The 18,234-nt window shown below is 44.6% G+C and overlaps 1 long non-coding RNA gene and 1 pseudogene across 8 annotated transcripts in view; both read left to right on the top strand.

Annotated features, from left to right (window-relative positions):
- The window catches only part of LOC134729764 (uncharacterized), a 289,580-nt gene that overhangs the window by 79,323 nt on the left and 192,023 nt on the right, over window positions 1-18,234 (top strand). For all 8 annotated transcript variants that reach the window (XR_010111181.1, XR_010111182.1, XR_010111183.1 and 5 more), the window contains 3 exons: window positions 12,837-13,044; window positions 13,882-14,128; window positions 14,887-15,031. This is a non-coding gene — a long non-coding RNA (uncharacterized LOC134729764). The remainder of the gene's footprint in view (window positions 1-12,836; window positions 13,045-13,881; window positions 14,129-14,886; window positions 15,032-18,234) is intronic.
- Window positions 4,194-11,836, top strand: LOC100986887 (tight junction-associated protein 1-like; annotated as a pseudogene).

The following is an 18,234-nucleotide window of genomic DNA, read 5'->3' as shown; positions in this document are numbered from 1 at the left end:
TTTCCTTCAGTTCTGCTCTGATTTTAGTTATTTCTTGCATTCTGCTAGCTTTTTAATGTGTTTGCTCTTGCTTTTCTAGTTCTTTTAATTGTGATGTTAGGGTGTCAGTTTTGGATCTTTCCTGCTTTCTCTTGTGGGCATTTAGTGCTATAAATTTCCCTCTACACACTGCTTTGAATGTGTCCCAGAGATTCTGGTATGTTGTGTCTTTGTTCTCGCTGGTTTCAAAGAACATCTTTATTTCAGCCTTCATTTCATTATGTACCCAGTAGTCATTCAGGATCAGGTTGTTCAGTTTCCATGTAGTTGAGCGGTTTTGAGTGAGTTTCTTAATCCTGAGTTCTAGTTTGATTGCACTGTGGTCTGAGAGGTAGTTTGTTATAATTTCTGTTCTTTTACATTTGCTGAGGAGAGCTTTACTTCCAACTATGTGGTCAATTTTGGAATAGGTGTGGTGTGGTGCTGAAAAAAATGTATATTCTGTTGATTTGGGGTGGAGAGTTCTGTAGATGTCTATTAGGTCTGCTTGGTGCAGAGCTGAGTTCAGTTCCTGGGTATCCTTGTTAACTTTCTGTCTCGTTGATCTGTCTAATGTTGACAGTGGGGTGTTAAAGTCTCCCATTATTAATGTGTGGGAGTCTAAGTCTCTTTGTAGGTCACTCAGGACTTGCTTTATGAATCTGGGTGCTCCTGTATTGGGTGCATATATATTTAGGATAGTTAGCTCTTCTTGTTGAATTGATCCTTTTACCATTATGTAATGGCCTTCTTTGTCTCTTTTGATCTTTGTTGGTTTAAAGTCTGTTTTATCAGAGACTAGGATTGCAACCCCTGCCTTTTTTTGTTTTCCATTTGCTTGGTAGATCTTCCTCCACCCTTTTATTTTGAGCCTATATGTGTCTCTGCATGTGAGATGGGTTTCCTGAATACAACACACTGGTGGGTCTTGAGTCTTTATCCAATTTGCCAGTCTGTGTCTTTTAATTGGAGCATTTAGTCCATTTACATTTAAAGTTAATATTGTTATGTGTGAATTTGATCCTGTCATTATGATGTTAGCTGGTTATTTTGCTCGTTAGTTGATGCAGTTTCTTCCTAGTCTCGATGGTCTTTACATTTTGGCATGATTTTGCAGTGGCTGGTACCGGTTGTTCCTTTCCATGTTTAGTGCTTCCTTCAGGAGCTCTTTTAGGGCAGGTCTGGTGGTGACAAAATCTCTCAGCATTTGCTTGTCTGTAAAATATTTTATTTCTCCTTCACTTATGAAGCTTAGTTTGGCTGGATATGAAATTCTGGGTTGAAAATTCTTTTCTTTAAGAATGTTAAATATTGGCCCCCACTCTCTTCTGGCTTGTAGAGTTTCTGCTGAGAGATCCGCTGTTAGTCTGATGGGTTTCCCTTTGAGGGTAACCCGACCTTTCTCTCTGGCTGCCCTTAATATTTTTTCCTTCTTTTCAACTTTGGTGAATCTGACAATTATGTGTCTTGGAGTTGCTCTTCTCGAGGGGTATCTTTGTGGCGTTCTCTGTATTTCCTGAATCTGAATGTTGGCCTGCCTTGCTAGATTGGGGAAGTTCTCCTGGATAATATCCTGCAGAGTGTTTTCCAACTTGGTTCCATTCTCCCCGTCACTTTCAGGTACACCAATCAGACGTAGATTTGGTCTTTTCACATAGTCCCATATTTCTTGGAGGCTTTGTTCGTTTCTTTTTATTCTTTTTTCTCTAAACTTCCCTTCTTGCTTCATTTCATTCATTTCATCTTCCATCACTGATACCCTTTCTTCCAGTTGATCGCATCGGCTCCTGAGGCTTCTGCATTCTTCATGTAGTTCTTGAGCCTTGGCTTTCAGCTCCATCAGCTCCTTTAAGCACTTCTCTGTATTGGTTATTCTAGTTATACATTCGTCTACATTTTTTTCAAAGTTTTTAACTTCTTTGCCTTTGGTTTGAATTTCCTCCTTTAGCTCATAGTTTGATAGTCGGAAGCCTTCTTCTCTCAACTCGTCAAAGTCATTCTCCATCCAGCTTTGTTCCATTGCTGGTGAGGAATTGCATTCCTTTGGAGGAGGAGAGGTGCTCTGCTTTTTAGAGTTTCCAGTTTTTCTGCTCTGTTTTTTCCGCATGTTTGTGGTTTTATCTACTTTTGGTCTTTGATGATGGTGATGTACAGATGGGTTTTTGGTTTGGATGTCCTTTCTGTTTGTTAGTTTTCCTTCTAACAGACAGGACCCTCAGCTGCAGGTCTGTTGGAGTTTGCCAGAGGTCCACTCCAGACCCTGTTTGCCTGGGTATCAGCAGTGGTGTCTGCAGAACAGTGGTTTTTTGAACTGCGAATGCTGCTGTCTGCTCGTTCCTCTGGAAGTTTTGTCTCAGAGGAGTACCCGGCCGTCTGAGGTGTCAGTCTGCCCCTACTGGGGGGTGCCTCCCAGTTAGGCTGCTCGGGGGTCAGGGGTCAGGGACCTACTTGAGGAGGCAGTCTGCCTGTTCTCAGATCTCCAGCTGTGTGCTGGGAGAACCACTGGTCTCTTCAAAGCTGTCAGACAGGGACATTTAAGTCTGCAGAGGTTACTGCTGTCTTTTTGTTTGTCTGTGCCCTGCCCCCAGAGGTGGAGCCTACAGAGGCAGGCAGGCCTCCTTGAGCTGTGGTGGGCTCCACCCAGTTGGAGCTTCCCAGCTGCTTTGTTTACCTAAGCAAGCCTGGGCAATGGCAGGCGCCCCTCCCCCAGCCTCGCTGCCACCTTGCAGTTTGATCTCAGACTGCTGTGCTAGCAATCAGCGAGACTCCGTGGGTGTAGGACCCTCCAAGCCATGTGCAGGATATAATCTCCTGGTGCGCCATTTTTTAAGCCCATTGGAAAAGCGCAGTATTCGGGTGAGAGTGACCCGATTTTCCAGGTGCCGTCTGTCACCCCTTTCTTTGGCTAGGAAAGGGAACTCCCTGATCCCTTGTGCTTCCCGGGTGAGGGGATGCCTCGTCCTGCTTCGGCTTGCGCAGGGTGCGCTGCACCCACTGACTTGTGCCCACTGTCTGGCACTAAGGGAGCTTTTCTTTATAGATCTCTTGGAGATGGTGACATTTAGGCTGAGGCCTGAAAACTGAGAAGGACCTAGTAATGAGGGGTGGGAGGAAGAGACCAGACCAGGTAGAGGATGTACAAAAGTCCTCGAGGCATGTTCGCAGTACACAGATCGTTGCCTATCCCACTTACTTCATGTGCTTGGAAGCCATGTTCTGTACACACAGATACTCATGATGCTTGAGGAGGTCTTATCAGGACTTGTCACACTATCATGCCAGTCATATACAAAAACTCTCTTACAAAATGTGTTCATTTCCTTCTTGCTATAGGAAGGCCCTTAGAAACCAGGCGATTCTTCAAGAGAACTTTGCGAGGTTTCTGTGGAAGGTGGGCATTTCTCTCCAAGCTATGCTTCTAGCCTCACCTGTAATATTCACAAATATTGTGACCCAAGTATAGGATTGTGGATGGCTCAGCCAAACCCATCCCCACTGCTGGAGACACAGCTCACAGGGGCCACACTGATAAGAGACCACCATGATGTGCCCAGGTGGAGCTTTGTGTGTGAAAAACAGCATAGTGAGCAATAGGTTGTGTGTCTTGGGTTTGCAAGAAAAGAGGATTTGGGCATCTTTTGCCAAGGGTTTCCATCACACTCTGATGATGCATGCTTTGCAATTAGTAAGTGTTCCAAAAAAGTCTTAATAATGCAAGGATCTTAGGTTAAGCTGTCTACCTGACTCACTGCTAGTCTTCAGTTCTAGATGTTTCTAAACCAAACGTTTATTTAAGTAAGCCCTAGCCGTGTGCCCCTTTTTATACTAGGCCTTGAAGTAAATGCAGAAGTATCACCATCACAGTCCCTGCCTTTGAGGAGACTGCAGTCTGCAGGAGAAGACAAAACATAAATATGCTTAACAATTACAAAGGGGCCCCACCCCCGATGACGCCAGGTGCCAAGTGCATGGGGATTCCTGCAGCCCTGGCTCCTACGCGGCCTGCCCCACAGCAAGATGGTGGCCTGAACGCAGCTGGCAGCGGTAGAAAGAGCTGTTGGCTAAAGGAAGTGGAGGGGCCGTGGGATGCGGAGAGCTGGGGGCTAACTCCCGGACGGTGGAACAGAGAGAGCTGCTGACAATAGTCGCAGTTGGAGGAGGTGTCACCTCCCAGAATGACCAGTGCAGCCCATGCTAAGAAACCCTACCGTAAGGCACCACCAGAGCATTGGGAGCTGCGACTGGAAATTCCTGGATCCAGGTTTGAGCAGGAGGAATCCCTGACTGACTTGGAAAGGATGAAGCTCTCGCAGCAGGATAATGAAGAGCTTCATCGGCGCCTGGCCTCGGCCACGAGATGCACTGAGGTCCTGGAATGTGAGCTGGAAATTGGGCAGGACTGCCTGGAGCTGGAGCTGGGCCAGAGCCACGAGGAGCTGGACAAGTTTTAAGGATAAGTTCTGCAGGCTGCAGAACAGCTACATGGCTTCTCAGCAGACCAACCAGGAGTTGGAGGACAAGCTGCACACACTGCTCAAGAAGGCTGAGATGGATAGGCAGATGCTGGACTGGGAGATCGTGGAGCTGACCAACAAGCTGCTGGATGCCAAGAACACCATCAACAAGCTGGAGGAGCTCAACGAGTGGTACCAGGGGGATTGCAACCTGGCTGTGCAGCTCCTCAAGTGCAGCAAGTCCCACTTCCGAAACTATGAGTTCTCCGATCTGTCCTGTGAGCTACAGGACATGGTTCAGAAACATCTGCATAGTGGTCAAGAGGCCGCCAGCCCTGGTCCTGCTCCCAGCCTAGCCCCAGCAGCTGTTGTGCCTACTTTGGTCATTGCCCGAGTGTTAGAGAAGCCAGAGTCTCTACTGCTGAATTCAGCCCGGTCAGGCAGCGCTGGGCACCCCATGGCTGAAGATGTCTTTGTGCATGTGGACATCAGTGAGGGTGCCCCAGGCGATCCAGCCAGTCCCCCAGCCCCTGGCAGCCCCACCCCCCAACCCAATGGGGAGTGTCACTCTCTGGATACTGTTGGGGGCTCCCCAGAGGAAGAGCTGCCCCTGCCAGCCTTTGAGAAGCTGAGCCCCTACCCCACCCCATCTCCACCACTCCCACTGTATCCTGGCTGCAGGGTAATAGAGTTCTCCAAGGATAAAGTTTGGATCCCCTGCAACAGCCCCCTGCCCAACTGCACTTACACTACCCGCCAGGCCATTTCGCTGAGCCTGGTGGGGGAAGGGAGTGAGCGGGCCTGCCCCAGCCCAGTGCTCAGCGCCCCTGCCTCAGCCTAGGCCTCACTCAACCACCAGCTCAGCTCAGTGCCCCCAACACTCAGTGCCCCAGCCAGGTCTGTTAGCTCTGAAAAGGACCTGCTGGCCAGCTGGCAGTGGGCATTTGTGGACCATACTCTGCCACCTGCTGCTGTGGCCCAGGTCACAGCCTTTAAGAGTGACACCCTCCCTGAGCTGCAGCACCGTTTTGCCCATAACCCCGCTGACAGAGATTAGGTGGTCCAGGCACCTTCTCCCCGATCGAAAGAGAGTGGGCTTTTGCTTCCCACAGAACCTGACTCTGGCTTTCCCAGGGAGGAGGAAGAAGAGCTGAAGCTGCCCATCAGCCCTGAGCAAGAGCGCCAGAGCCTGCTGCTCATTAACAGTGGCACAGAGGAGGGTCCTGGCACTTCCCACACTGAGGGCAGGGCCTGGCCACTCCCCAGCTCCAGCTGCCCCCAGCGCAGCCCCAAAAGAATGGAAGTTCACCACCTGCACTGCGAGGACAGCCTGACGCAGGCCCAGCAGCAGGGCAACCAGCTCTACTAGGGCCTCTGCTGGCCTTCCTGCCATTGCTGCACCGGGACTGCAAGGAGGCCCCACACCTTGGCAGCTCAGGGTCCCCAGTCCAAGCCCTTGACCTCTTCTCTATCCAGACCTGCACAGCTGTTCCCTGTGTGAGTGCGGTTGGGCGGTGGGCCGCACCAGGCCTGTCAGCTGCGTTGACTGTGACACAGAGGCTTGCCTCATGGTTTTCCCCTTTTCTTAGAATACTTATTCTCCAGAGGTAACATGCAGTTGGGTCTCAAGACCTTTCCTCCAATCAGCCCAACCCAGCCCAAACTGAGCTGTTCTGGGGAGCTGAGGAGTTTATCAGTATTCATCTTCCATCCTCCTTTCATAGTCAAGTTTGTTATTTTGTTTTCTTGGGGGTGGGTGTTGTTGGAGTTATTAACCTCTAATTTCTGTTTCCTACCTGTCTCCCTTCCCCCCAATTCTTTGCATGGGCTGTTGGCCTCAAGGGGCCTGGCACAGCTGGCCTCAGGGATGAGGGAGAGGACTGACTGAGGGCTCTCCTCAGCTGTTTCTTCCCTCCCTCTGGAAGGGAAGGTGGGGTTCAGGGGCCTCAAGGTGGGTTCTGGGTGAGGCCTGCCCCCCTCCCCCCAACCTTGGCTCTAGACTGTTACTCCCAGCTTTAGGAAATTTTACTTTTTTTTTTTTTTTCTTGAGATGGAGTCTCGCTGTTTCGCCCAGGTTGGAGTACAGTGGTGCAAACTTGGCTCACTGCAAGTGCCGCCTCCCGGGTTCACGCCATTCTCCTGCCTCAGCCTCCTGAGTAGCTGGGACTACAGGTGCCCGCCACCACTCCCAGCTACTTTTTTTGTTCTTTTTTTTAGTAGAGACAGGGTTTCACCGTGTTAGCCAGGATGGTCTCCATCTCCTGACCTCGTGATCCACCCACCTCGGCCTCTCAAAGTGCTGGGATTACAGGTGTGAGCCACCATGCCCGGCCGAAATTTTCACATTGATGACTATTTTAAAATCAAACTATTTTACTGGTTTAAAAAATTAGCCGGGCATGGTGGTGCATGCCTGTAATCCCAGCTACTCAGGAGTCTGAGGCAGAAGAATCGCTTGAACCCAGGAGGCGGAGGTTGCCTCCCATGGGTGGGATCCACGTTGCTGCACTTTCTACCTGACTCACAGATACAAATGGCTCCGGGAGAGAGATGCTGGCTGCTGTTGTGCTGGCAATACCCTAAGGCAAGAAGTGTAATATGCTGTCACTTCCTCTTTTTCACTCACCCTCCTCGGACTCCATATTGTATTTGATATTTGTTTCCCCCTTCAAGGATGCCCTTAAAATTCATTTGTGTTTGCATTCACCTAGATACAAAGACTGGTGGTGGTGGTGTGTGTGTGTGCACACATGCACATGTATGTTGGAAGAATGATGTGGAGTTTGAGCAGATTGTTTTCATTACTGTGGGCATTTCTCAAGGATGCCCATGAACTTTACCCCTGGATGATAGTGCCCTGGTATGAGCTGAAGGGTGAAGTTAGAATCAGTATAATTCAGGCTTCACAGGGCGGGCTTGGGAAGAAACAATGATCACAAATGAAGAGACTGAGCACAACTAAGAACACTACCCAGTAATTTTAGAGCTGGTCACCAACACTATAGTGATGCATAAGAAGCAGGAGACATGGTCCATGCCCTCACAAACCATCTGGTATAATTGCTAAGACAGAGCACACAATGGAAATAACATCAGGTAGCAGGATCAGCAGACATATTCCATGTAGCTCCACAGGAAACACTGGGAGGCAGATGGAGATTAGGTAAAAGGATGGGCTTTTAATTATTAGATCTGTTCAACAGTGGAAGAGGCTGCCTCATGGGGTGCTGAGCTTCCTCCCAGTAGAGGTGTTCCAAGGTGGGATGCCTCTTTATCTGGGATGCTGCAGTCTAAATGGAGTTTAGACTGCATGGCCTGCTCCCTCTTAGAGTCTGGGACTCTGCAGCTTTATGCCTTTTAACTGACCTCACATTTTGAGAGGTATGTAAGCCACACGTGGTGACAGCAAAGGCTTGACCAGCAGGTTGGAAGTGCTTACTAGACTAAGAATTCATCCTCGGGCTGTGCATCGGGATCTGTGTCTGACTAGGAAGAAAGCCTGCTAAAGACTTCACTGACTTGACTGCTTCAGGGCTGCTCTGGGAAAGTGGTTTCAGACGTCTCTCTTCATAGGCAGGTGTCAGCCAAATGTGTCGCAAGTCACCTCACCCTGGGAGGCGCTTTTATGCCTAAAGCCTGGGGAAGCACTAGAACTAAAACATCGCCTGAGGGAATCTGCTGCAGGTTTGGCTCTGCAAACTTTCCCATCCAGCTAATGAGGAAGGCCTGATTGAAAATGGCAGCGGAAAATTAAAAAACAGACGAAGCAGCTTTAAACATAGCAACCTCTCACCCGCTTCACTAAGGCTAAGCTGGGTCCTAATATACCTGTGAGGAAAATGAGGCTCAGAGATATTTGAAGACACCTGCTTTAAGGTTTTCTGAATTGCATTGTGGGCTTGGTACTAGAGTTATGTTCCCCAGGCTTGGAAAGAGTCTTCTTAATGGTCTCAGGGGACCACGGCTCTAATGAAAGCAAAAATCACCTTCCAGCCCTTCACAAATCCAGAGTGAAATGCATGGAGCCAGACTGAGCACCATTATATGATAAACTAGTACTTACATTTTAGAGGTCTCAGGGGGTATGACAGAGGCAGAGAAGAGTTCTGCTTCTTGCTGATGCAGTTATTGGCCACGGTCTTGTTCTTCGCCACATATAAAGGAATTATTACAATGATTCATATTCACGGCTGATCCAGTTTAGCTTTCCATTGCCAAGTTGCCAACAGGATCCCCCCAGGGACTCTTTTGGGGGTGAAATGGGGAACTGGACCCTGAAATCAAGCTCAAAGCAAGCTATCGAACATTTATTGAGAGCCTAAAAGTTAGGTATAACTTGGATTATCTTAGCAGCAATTTATACAATTATGGCTCTGCCATGAGTCATACATTTGGTTTCCTCCATGTCCCACCCTTTGGGGAAAATGTTTAGTATGTGAGTGTCTATATGAAATAGGACAGCTTTTTATTTGCTTTCAATAGTGAATTGTCTCAACTTTACTTCCCTCAACCATGGTCTATATGGTCCTCCACTCTGGCTTAAACTGGTAGTGGAGTCCGCTTTGCCTCAGTTTTTCCGGCAGGGGATCTTGTAGATTGGCAAGGTGCCCAAGATAACCCTGGGATTGTTCTCAATCAATAAGGTTTTGCTATGCTCCAATTGACTTGGGATTAAACCTTTCGTTTACTCCAATATAAAGAGACTCGACATAGTAACTGCTCAAGACCAGGTGTGGCTTGAATAGCTCTTGCAGCAGGTTACTTAAAAGTTTCCTATGCCCGGGAGATACACCAGAGCAAAGCTGCAATTTTGTTAAACTTTGTAGGAGTTCAAAATCCAAGGCTCCCAAGGCTCTGATACATATCCCTCCCCCAACCCCCACCCCCACCTCCGTCCCCACCCCCACCCAGCATCTTCATCATTCTGGGCTCTCCATTCTCTCTCCTCTTTTCTCCTTGTTGAAATATGTTTCTAATCTTCCAGGCCTCTCAAACGCATCGGTGTTTCCTGCTTCAGTAGCCCCGGTGGAGTCACTCATTCTTTATTTAATGTATTCCGCACTTTAAATGGGCCTGTTAATTACTCCCTCCTCACTCTGAATTTACTAATTTATTGATCAAATTTCTTTTTGTGCATGTGAGTTTTATTTTGTATGTGCAAAGAATTTATTTGGATCAATTTTATTGACCCCCTCCCACCCCCACCTCATGGGATACTTTCCCAAACTTTAATTAAGTCTCTGGGAAGTCTCCTTGCTTAAAAGGGAGCTTCTTGCTTCCTCCTTTGTGATAGCATCAACGCTCCAGGCTAAGGTCGGTCTAACCACATTCTCAAGCAGGGGGATAATTTAAAGGGCAACTCGGGGGAAGAACTAGGGCAGGGGTTCTCAAAAGTATGCTCCTCAGAACATCAGCCCTAGTGTCACCTGGGAACTTGTTAGAAATGCAGATTCTCAGACTCTACCCCTATCTACTGAATTAGAAAGTGGAGTGGGATCCGGCACTGTTTTTTGTTGTTGTTTGTTTTTTGTTTTTTTAGACGGAGTCTCACTCTGTCACCCAGGCTGGAGTGCAGTGGCGCGATCTCGGCTCACTGCAACCTCCCCATCCTGTGTTCAAGTGATTCTCCTGCCTCAGCCTCCTGAGTAGCTGGGATTACAGGCGTGCGCCACCACGCCTGGATAATTTTTTGTGTTTTTAGCAGAGACAGGGTTCACCATGTTGATCAGGCTGGTCTCCTAACCTCGTGATCCGCCCACCTCGACCTCCCAAAGTGCTGGGATTACAGGCATGAGCCACCGCGCCCGGCCCCTGCACTGTTTTTAAGAAATCCTCTAGGTGATTCTGATGCCCATTGAAGTGTGAGAACCATTGCTGTGGTCCAGGGTTTGTCAGCTTCGATGCTATTGACATTTTGTGCCAAATAATTCCTTGTGGTGGTGGCTGTCCTGTGCATTGTAGAGTGCTTAGCCTAGTGGCCCCTCTTAACTGGGTGCCAGTGGCACCCCCCAGTTGTGACAACCAACAACATCTCTAGACATTGCCAAATGTCCCAAGGGGGATAAGATCATTCCTGGTTGAGAACACTGAATTAGAAGATTCAAATCACCCTCCCTTTCCTCTTTAGAATCATCTCTTCTTTATTTGTCTTGGGGACCACATACATAAGACAAAAGTATCCATGAGGAGTTTCTCACAACTTCTAGCATATGACCGTGTTTCATGCTTCACATATATATATTTTCTATCCCCAAGTACTAAGTACTGTGTCTTGGACTAGGCCAATAATAAGCCCAAAAGCCCAATTTGTTTTAACAGTTCATTTAACCACCTAGGATTAATGCCCCATTCCCTGGCCTTTATACAAAATTCCTGAACTTTTCCAGAGAGAGATCTGATTTTCATTTCTCTTAGAGACTTGAGATTATTTCCAGGCTGTGAAAGAATTGGGTGGAGGGATTCAGATAATGTCATCACTAAGGAGCAGGGTGGGAGTAGGGACTAGGCAGCAGCTTCTGCTCATGCCCTCTCCTTGCTGAGAATGCCAAAGTATCACTGAAAAATGACAGAGGACAGGTGAAAGTTACAATCAGTGCCTAGATTGAATGGATCAGGTGGAATTAATTTGCTTTTGGCGCTAAGTCCTCCTATCTACTGTAACCCACTTCCTCTATGCACACCCACTGCCTTCTATCCCTCCTTTCTTCCATGGCAAACCTGCCCTTCACTCCCATGCCTGAGTGACTCCATCTCCTCCTCTCACGAAGTACCACTACATGTATAGGGGCCAGAATTCAGATTTAGGGAGGTGCTGAGCATATGGTAATGCCACTGTCAATTCCAGCATGTGGTCCACTGAGACAAGCACCAGTTACAGGAGCAGTCATGGACACTTGCCTCCCACTGCAGAAATATGCCAGAAAATGTAGTGGTTTTTTTTCATAAAGCCAATCTGGGAGATGTGTCCACCCTTAAACTCATGGAGCATTCTTTTCCCACCCAGGCCAGTCAGCCAGTGAGCCAATTAAGAGGCAGCCAGCTGGAAGGATTTCCACAGTGCCAATCTAGATGGGCCCTAAAACATTATTGGAATAAACTAGCAATATCGTGCCAGTTTACTCAGGTTTCCATACACGACTTCACGGAACTAGTGACGTGTAAATTGATTCTGCGCTTTCCAAAACTGATAACATCCTCAAGTGAAAATTAAAAAGAAAAACCAAACAAACAACACTACCACAAACTCACTTTACAGTCCAAATCAGTTGAAATTTTGACGCCTAATTTTGACACCTAATAATGTATGGCATAGTGCTGATAATAACAGCAAAAGATTCATTAATTAAACTTTAAAATCCTTTAGTGTGACTCCCAGGAAATTGTTTGGCTCAGAAGTTTGCAAAAGAAAAATGGAGAACATGAATGAAGACTAGCAGGAAACATGCTGTTAAAATAGCTTCACAGTGAAAGTAAATTATTAAATGACTCTGTTTTTATTAATACAGAATCAGTTTTCCCACCCCTGTTAATGTTAAACAGATTTTTGAAAGGCATGTCCAAAGCAATCCCAAGTCTCAGGCCTTCCCTGCTCAGGTCTGCAGAAAGCAGCTAAAAATGTACTGTATTCATTGGCTCAGGGAATTAAACCTTTCAGGCTCCTCCTGCATTCTCACTGCCTGCACCGTGCCTTGCTATGTGTGCATCTGTGTTTTCAGACACCCTTGGGTTTCTGTCTTGGCTCTCCTTTCTCACCTTGCTTTCTTTAGACTTGGTAGCCTGGTTCCCATAGAAGCCGCCAGTAGGAATTGCCCCATGCTTCCAACTTTAGAAATGCTGTTCGTATGCACCTGCGGCAGCAATGAATCTCAGTCTTAAACTCAGGTGTGCATAAAATGTAGCTTTCTTAATTTTCTTGAAGTTGTAGTGGTAAAAAAGAGTGGGGACTCAGAATATTTAATTCTTTACTGTTTATAAGAAGTGTATTATGTGAAAGATGTAGAGAACTATTCACTAGCTAGAGGCTGGGCCACACTACACTCTAGATCCTTGCGTCAAAATTGCAGGCTGTCTTTTATACATGAGTATAAGCTAAGATTCTGTTGCAAGAATTGTCTCCTGATAGTGGGGGATGGGTATTTTTGTAATCTTCAGCTAGAAAAGGTGAAGCGCTGTGATACTCAGCAAAGTGCAAGAAATAGACATTAGTTAACAAACTTCCAAAAGGTTATTTAAAAGTGGTACTGATAACATTCATTTGAAAAGGAAAGGAGGTCACTGTGTTTGTCTGGTGAAACATTAGGGACCTCTCATTTTGCTGACACTGTTTCTCTTCTAATCATTGACATGTGATGTCTTTTATTATAGGAGCTAACTTCCTCTTATAGTCTATCCTCTGTGGATTTGTGAGTCCACACATTTTTACCTGTACATGAACTTGGCTATGAATGTGCCTTGCCAAGGATTACACTTGTTCATCATCACCATGAGAGACATTCCAGGGAGATGAACATGGTGGGATGCAGGAAAGAAACACCTTCCTGGTAGATGATGGCAAAATACAATAGTAAGCAAGGTGAGCACTGTTAAGAAGACTTGGCTGGTATTAGCTCAGTTGGTTCCCAGTTCATATAATTAGTCCTGGAGTTATCTGTCCATGCACTTCTTTGAGACTTCATTGTGGTCTTCACCTCAGTGAATCATGGGTGCCAAAAATGACTCCCTTATTCCTTCTAGACTAAAGATGACACAGGGCTTTGGAACCTAAGGATTCTCATCTAGCCTTTAATATCTTAATTTGTATCTGTATGTTGCTGAGGAGTTAGATTTGCCCTGTTTTGTTGGGGGTTGTGGTTTGAATCCTTGCCTCTATGGTTCACAGGTGGGGAAAAGCTTGCAATTAGGTATATGTTTCTGTTGGGTGGTCTGCAGTCCACACAGCTGTGTATGTAGGTGGGTCCAGGGAACTTTGAAGGATCCAGCACCTCTGAGTTTGAGGTGGTTTGTTCTCCAGAATTTCCTGCATAGACCTAGTCCCCTGGCTGACATGGATATCTTGGTGTGAATTCCCATGTTGGTCTGTAGCCTGAACACATACTGAAAGGAACTGTAGACATTAGCTCTCAACTTTAAGACTACAATGTATCCTTCAACATTGAGGGCAATCGCTGGACTACTAGCTAGAGGACAATCTCATGAAGGCTTAGTGCACAGTTCAGTGACTTGCAGCCCACAGGAAGTTTACTTCTTTTAAATATTCAAAATTTGAAGGGGTTTAGGCCTCTTATTAAGGCCTGTTTCATGGCAGAATGTACTTAGTCCTTGCTTAATGTTGCACATCTTGCCTTTGCTTCCACTTTGCAAGAGTTTTGAGGGTGGTAAAGAGTGTGTGTCTGAAATTTGTTTTTTACAGCTTTAGATACGTGGTGAAAATTCTGTTCCATAAAATAGAAGCTTTGGTCTGATTTCATATTAAGAGGAATTTTCCAGTGAAAAAATGTATTCCTGAAGCATTAAAAGAAAAAATCAGTAATAGCACTATCCTCCTATTGCAGAGGAAAGCCTTGGGCCATCCAGAAAAAAAAAAAAAAAAGGCACATTACAAGTTAGACATGGGAGTATCCCACTATCTGAAAACAGCCAATAAAATCAATTTGCAGGTGAGTAAAGGGCCTTCAACTCCAGTTGTGTCCTATATCACATTTGTTGCAATTTCCCTGCATTACAAGTAGCACAAAGACTAGCTAACATATACTGAGAAGAGGTAATATTGGAAAATCCCAGTATAAATTTGGTATTTTCTATTTATTCCATCATCCGCTGCCCTTTATTCATGGGTATCCTATGGGGGGAGGCTTGGGCTAAGATGGGAGGAAGGACTCAGAGGCCACAGGATTCCTGGCAGGATATGGTAAACAGGCTAGTGAAGGCAGGCTGCTGAGGAACTGTCAGCAGTGAACACTGTCCAAGCAGTGTTCCTCTTGGTGAGGCCCCATTGTGGGGATGGGGCAGATAGGACTGGGGACAGGATAGAGGGCTGACAGTCCATGTGTCTGTGCAAAAAGCAGTGTTAGCAGCTGCCCCACCTTGAGCATGGCCCTTTTAAGTATTTTAGTGGTCTACTAAGCAAATCTGCCTGGGAACTAAATACTTTTTAAAAATTAAATCTATGAAAATAACATGCCTGAAGATCTTAGATGTTTCAGTACTGAAAATTTATTAAGATTGCACTTTGAAATCATAACTGTTAATTACACATTCCATATTATATTTACATGGCTGTCACAAGGTGAATTCTCTCATGTATCACAAATATATAATCAGATATACAGAACTTCCTTCTTAACACAAACATATAAATACAATAATTTACTTCTTTTAAACATCTCTTTACCTAATTCTATATTATCCCACCTAGGGAAGAATTATCATACCAAATCAATGAGGATATTTGCTGCCAAAGGCTTAGGCATGGAGGCCAACTGGATTCTCATCCATGACCCTGATAGGACATCCTGAACCCCATTTATGTTGTTTTAAGAGTGATTCCATAACCTCAAGAGGTAAGTGATCAGTGACTTAGCCCATTTCCCTGGGATAATGTTATTACATTACATAATAAGTCTGTAGTTTCCATCCGAGTTGATAAAATCTTACGATATTGTATTGTATTTCTCCACACTCTAAAGAACTCGGAAGTTGATGGGTTCTTGAGATATGTTAGTACTTTTCCCATTGATTCATATTCTTAGGGCCATACGTATCTTAAGAATACTTACATTTATATACAATTGAATTCCAGATATTTCATTTTGCTTTGTCTGACTTGAGATCGCAGTTTATTGGCCATTCTGATATTCCCCTGGCATCAGAAATTGCCCTTCAACTGATGTATTTACTAGTTTCTATATTCTCTATTGATACAATAAATTAATCAATAATGCCTCATGAATGAGAAATAAAACTCCATAGAAATGCATTCTGTTCTGTTTTTGTTTGTTTGTTTTTGTTTTGAGACAGAGTCTCACTCTGTCACCGAGGCTGGAGTGCAGTGGCACTGTGTCGACTCTCTTCAACCTCCGTCTCCTGGGTTCAAGCAATTCTCCTGCCTCAGCCTCCCGAGTAGCTGGGATTATAGGCATCTACCACCACGCCTAGCTAGTTTTTATGTTTTTAGTAGAGATGGGGTTTCACCATGTTGGCCAGGCTGGTCTTGAACTCCTGACCTTGGGTGATCCGCCTGCCTTGGCCTCCCAAAGTGCTGGGATTATGTAGGCGTGAGCCACCGTGCCCGGCCATTCTGTTCTATTCACCTACTTTCGAAATCATTTCTTATGGTTTCTTTTTGTGTATCATTATGGGAGCATGGTTTTTCACAGACTTACTATATTTCAGTCACCTATAGTAATTATTTTCTTTTTAATGTGGAAGACTTTAAAAACTTTTGCTCCATTCCTTATAACATGACCCACTACTCATTGAAAGTTTTGTTGCTTTCTGGTACAATCATATTTTCCCCGCTCCCCTTGTACCTTTCTGCCCCAGACATGGAATCACTCATGTTTGAAGGAGTCATGGTTCCTTTCAGTGAAAGAATAGTATCAGAGACCAGAATCTGAATGCTAAGGGGGAACTGTATGGGTATCACTGCTCTTGGCTCATTTCAATGAACAGAGCTAGAAAAGGTTTGTGATTTTTCTTTTTTCATATTGTTATTTTACATTTATCTCTTATGGTGCAGAATTCCTAAATTTTTGATTTTGAACACAGTAAATATAATTACTTATTTGATTAATCTGGTTAAAAAAAGAATTGTTTAAAAATAACAATATAATATTAAACAATAAACCTACAAAGTAAAGTTCAAGATTTTCTATACAGTTCTTTTTGTTCCTAGCTGCATCCCACTAAGAATGTATGGTCAGCTTTCTTTATCCGAATCATCCATAACTCCTCATTCTGTATGGTTAAATAAGTATCTGATATCTTCATTCAATTATTTGTTTGCTTTCAATTTGAAGGCTTTGTCTTTTAGTAGTTGATATTTCTTTCTTTCTTTCTTTCTTTTTTTTTTTTTTTTTGAGGGGGAGTCTCGCTCTGTCACCCAGGCTGGAGTGCAGTGGCACGATCTTGGCTCACTGCAACCTCTACCTCCGGGGTTCAAGCAATTCTCCTGCCTCAGCCTTCCGAGTAGCTGGGATTACAGGTGTGTGCCACCACGCCTGGCTAATTTTTGTATTTTTAGTAGAGACAGGCTTTCACCATGTTGGCCAGACTGGTCTCGAACTCCTGACCTCAGGTGATCCATCTGCCTCAGTGCTCCCAAAGTGCTGGGATTACAGGCATGAGCCACCGCGCCCGGCCATTAGTTGATATTTCTTAGTTTTCAGAAAGTGAAGACTTTTCCCGGTGGAGGTAGGAATCAAAGAAAATGGGGGAGTCCCCTTACCTGTCTAGACGGAGATGATAAAAAGATTCAGATGCTCAGTTTTCAAGGTTCTGTTTAATATAACCCGGGGGAATGAGCTAAATCACTGACTACTTCACCCCCTGAGGTTATGGAATCACTCTTAAAACAACATAAATAGGGTTCAGGATGTCCCATCAGGGTCATGAATGAAAATCCAGTCAGCCTCCACACCTAAATCTCTGGCTCTGGCAGTAAAAATTCAGATGCTGTTTTCAAGGTTCTGTTTCATGTATAATGATACATGATTATTTGATTTTTGGCTGAGTAATTCTGACTCGTATTATTTAATTTCTAGTAACATTAGAACCTCACATTTTCACATATTCAGTTGAACTCTACTGAATTCTATATTTATCTTAAAACTTCTTAACTTCTTGATTTATTTTCTGAGCTACATGTTCTTCTCTTTTTCATAACATTGCAATGATTCCTTAAAAACTATGTATATCATACTATGTACTGATAACCAGTTTGCAGTTTATGACATGATTTTTCTAATTAGTGTTATTTTAATGCAGTGATATTCATAGTCTTTACTCTTCCTGCTGGAAATCAAGTTGATACCTAGAATTCCATATAATTAATAAAAGCAGTACTTGTAAATATAAGTTCTGAAGGTTTTGCCCCCAAACCCTCTTTTGATTCCTGGCTCACCACTCTGATTTGACTTTGCATATATGTACCAGTATCTTTCTTTTAATTGTATACATTCCCGTTGTAGAATTTCAGTTTCTTAGAGGCTTCTGGATAAATACCTTATTGCTATATGAATTCAAACTGCTAAAAGCCAATTAAAAATGTAAGAAAATAGAACCAGATTATATTAAAATATAGTAATTCCTGAAAAAAATACATCTTTAAAATTTTTTCAGAAGCTTTAAGTTGACTTTTTCTGTAGATTTGAAACTTTCCCAGATTATCTGTTTCTTCTACAATTTATAAAAGAGGACATTTTTAGAATTATAGCAATTTCTACTGAGATTCCATGGTTTATATTTCATTTACATAAAGCTTTAAGTATTGTGTTTAAGGACAGAAATCTAATCCTTGCATCAGATTAAATATGCTATGCCCTCGTTCCCAATTTTGCTTTCTGTAGGTACTGCACAAAATTGCATTTTTGTTATTTTTTATTTTTTTATTAAGACAGTCTCTCTCTGTCGCCTAGGCTGGAGTGCAGTGGTGCGATCTTGGCTCACTGCAACCTTCACCTCCTGGGTTCAAGCGATTCTCTGATTCTCCTGCCTGAGCCTCCTGAGTAGCTGGGATTACAGGAGCGCACCAACAAGCCTGGCT

This window comes from Pan paniscus, chromosome X (assembly GCF_029289425.2).
Source record: "Pan paniscus chromosome X, NHGRI_mPanPan1-v2.0_pri, whole genome shotgun sequence".
Classification (NCBI taxonomy): domain Eukaryota; kingdom Metazoa; phylum Chordata; class Mammalia; order Primates; family Hominidae; genus Pan; species Pan paniscus.
The sequence above is the reverse complement of the archived record's forward strand: the minus strand, read 5'-3'. Positions and strand labels throughout refer to the sequence as shown.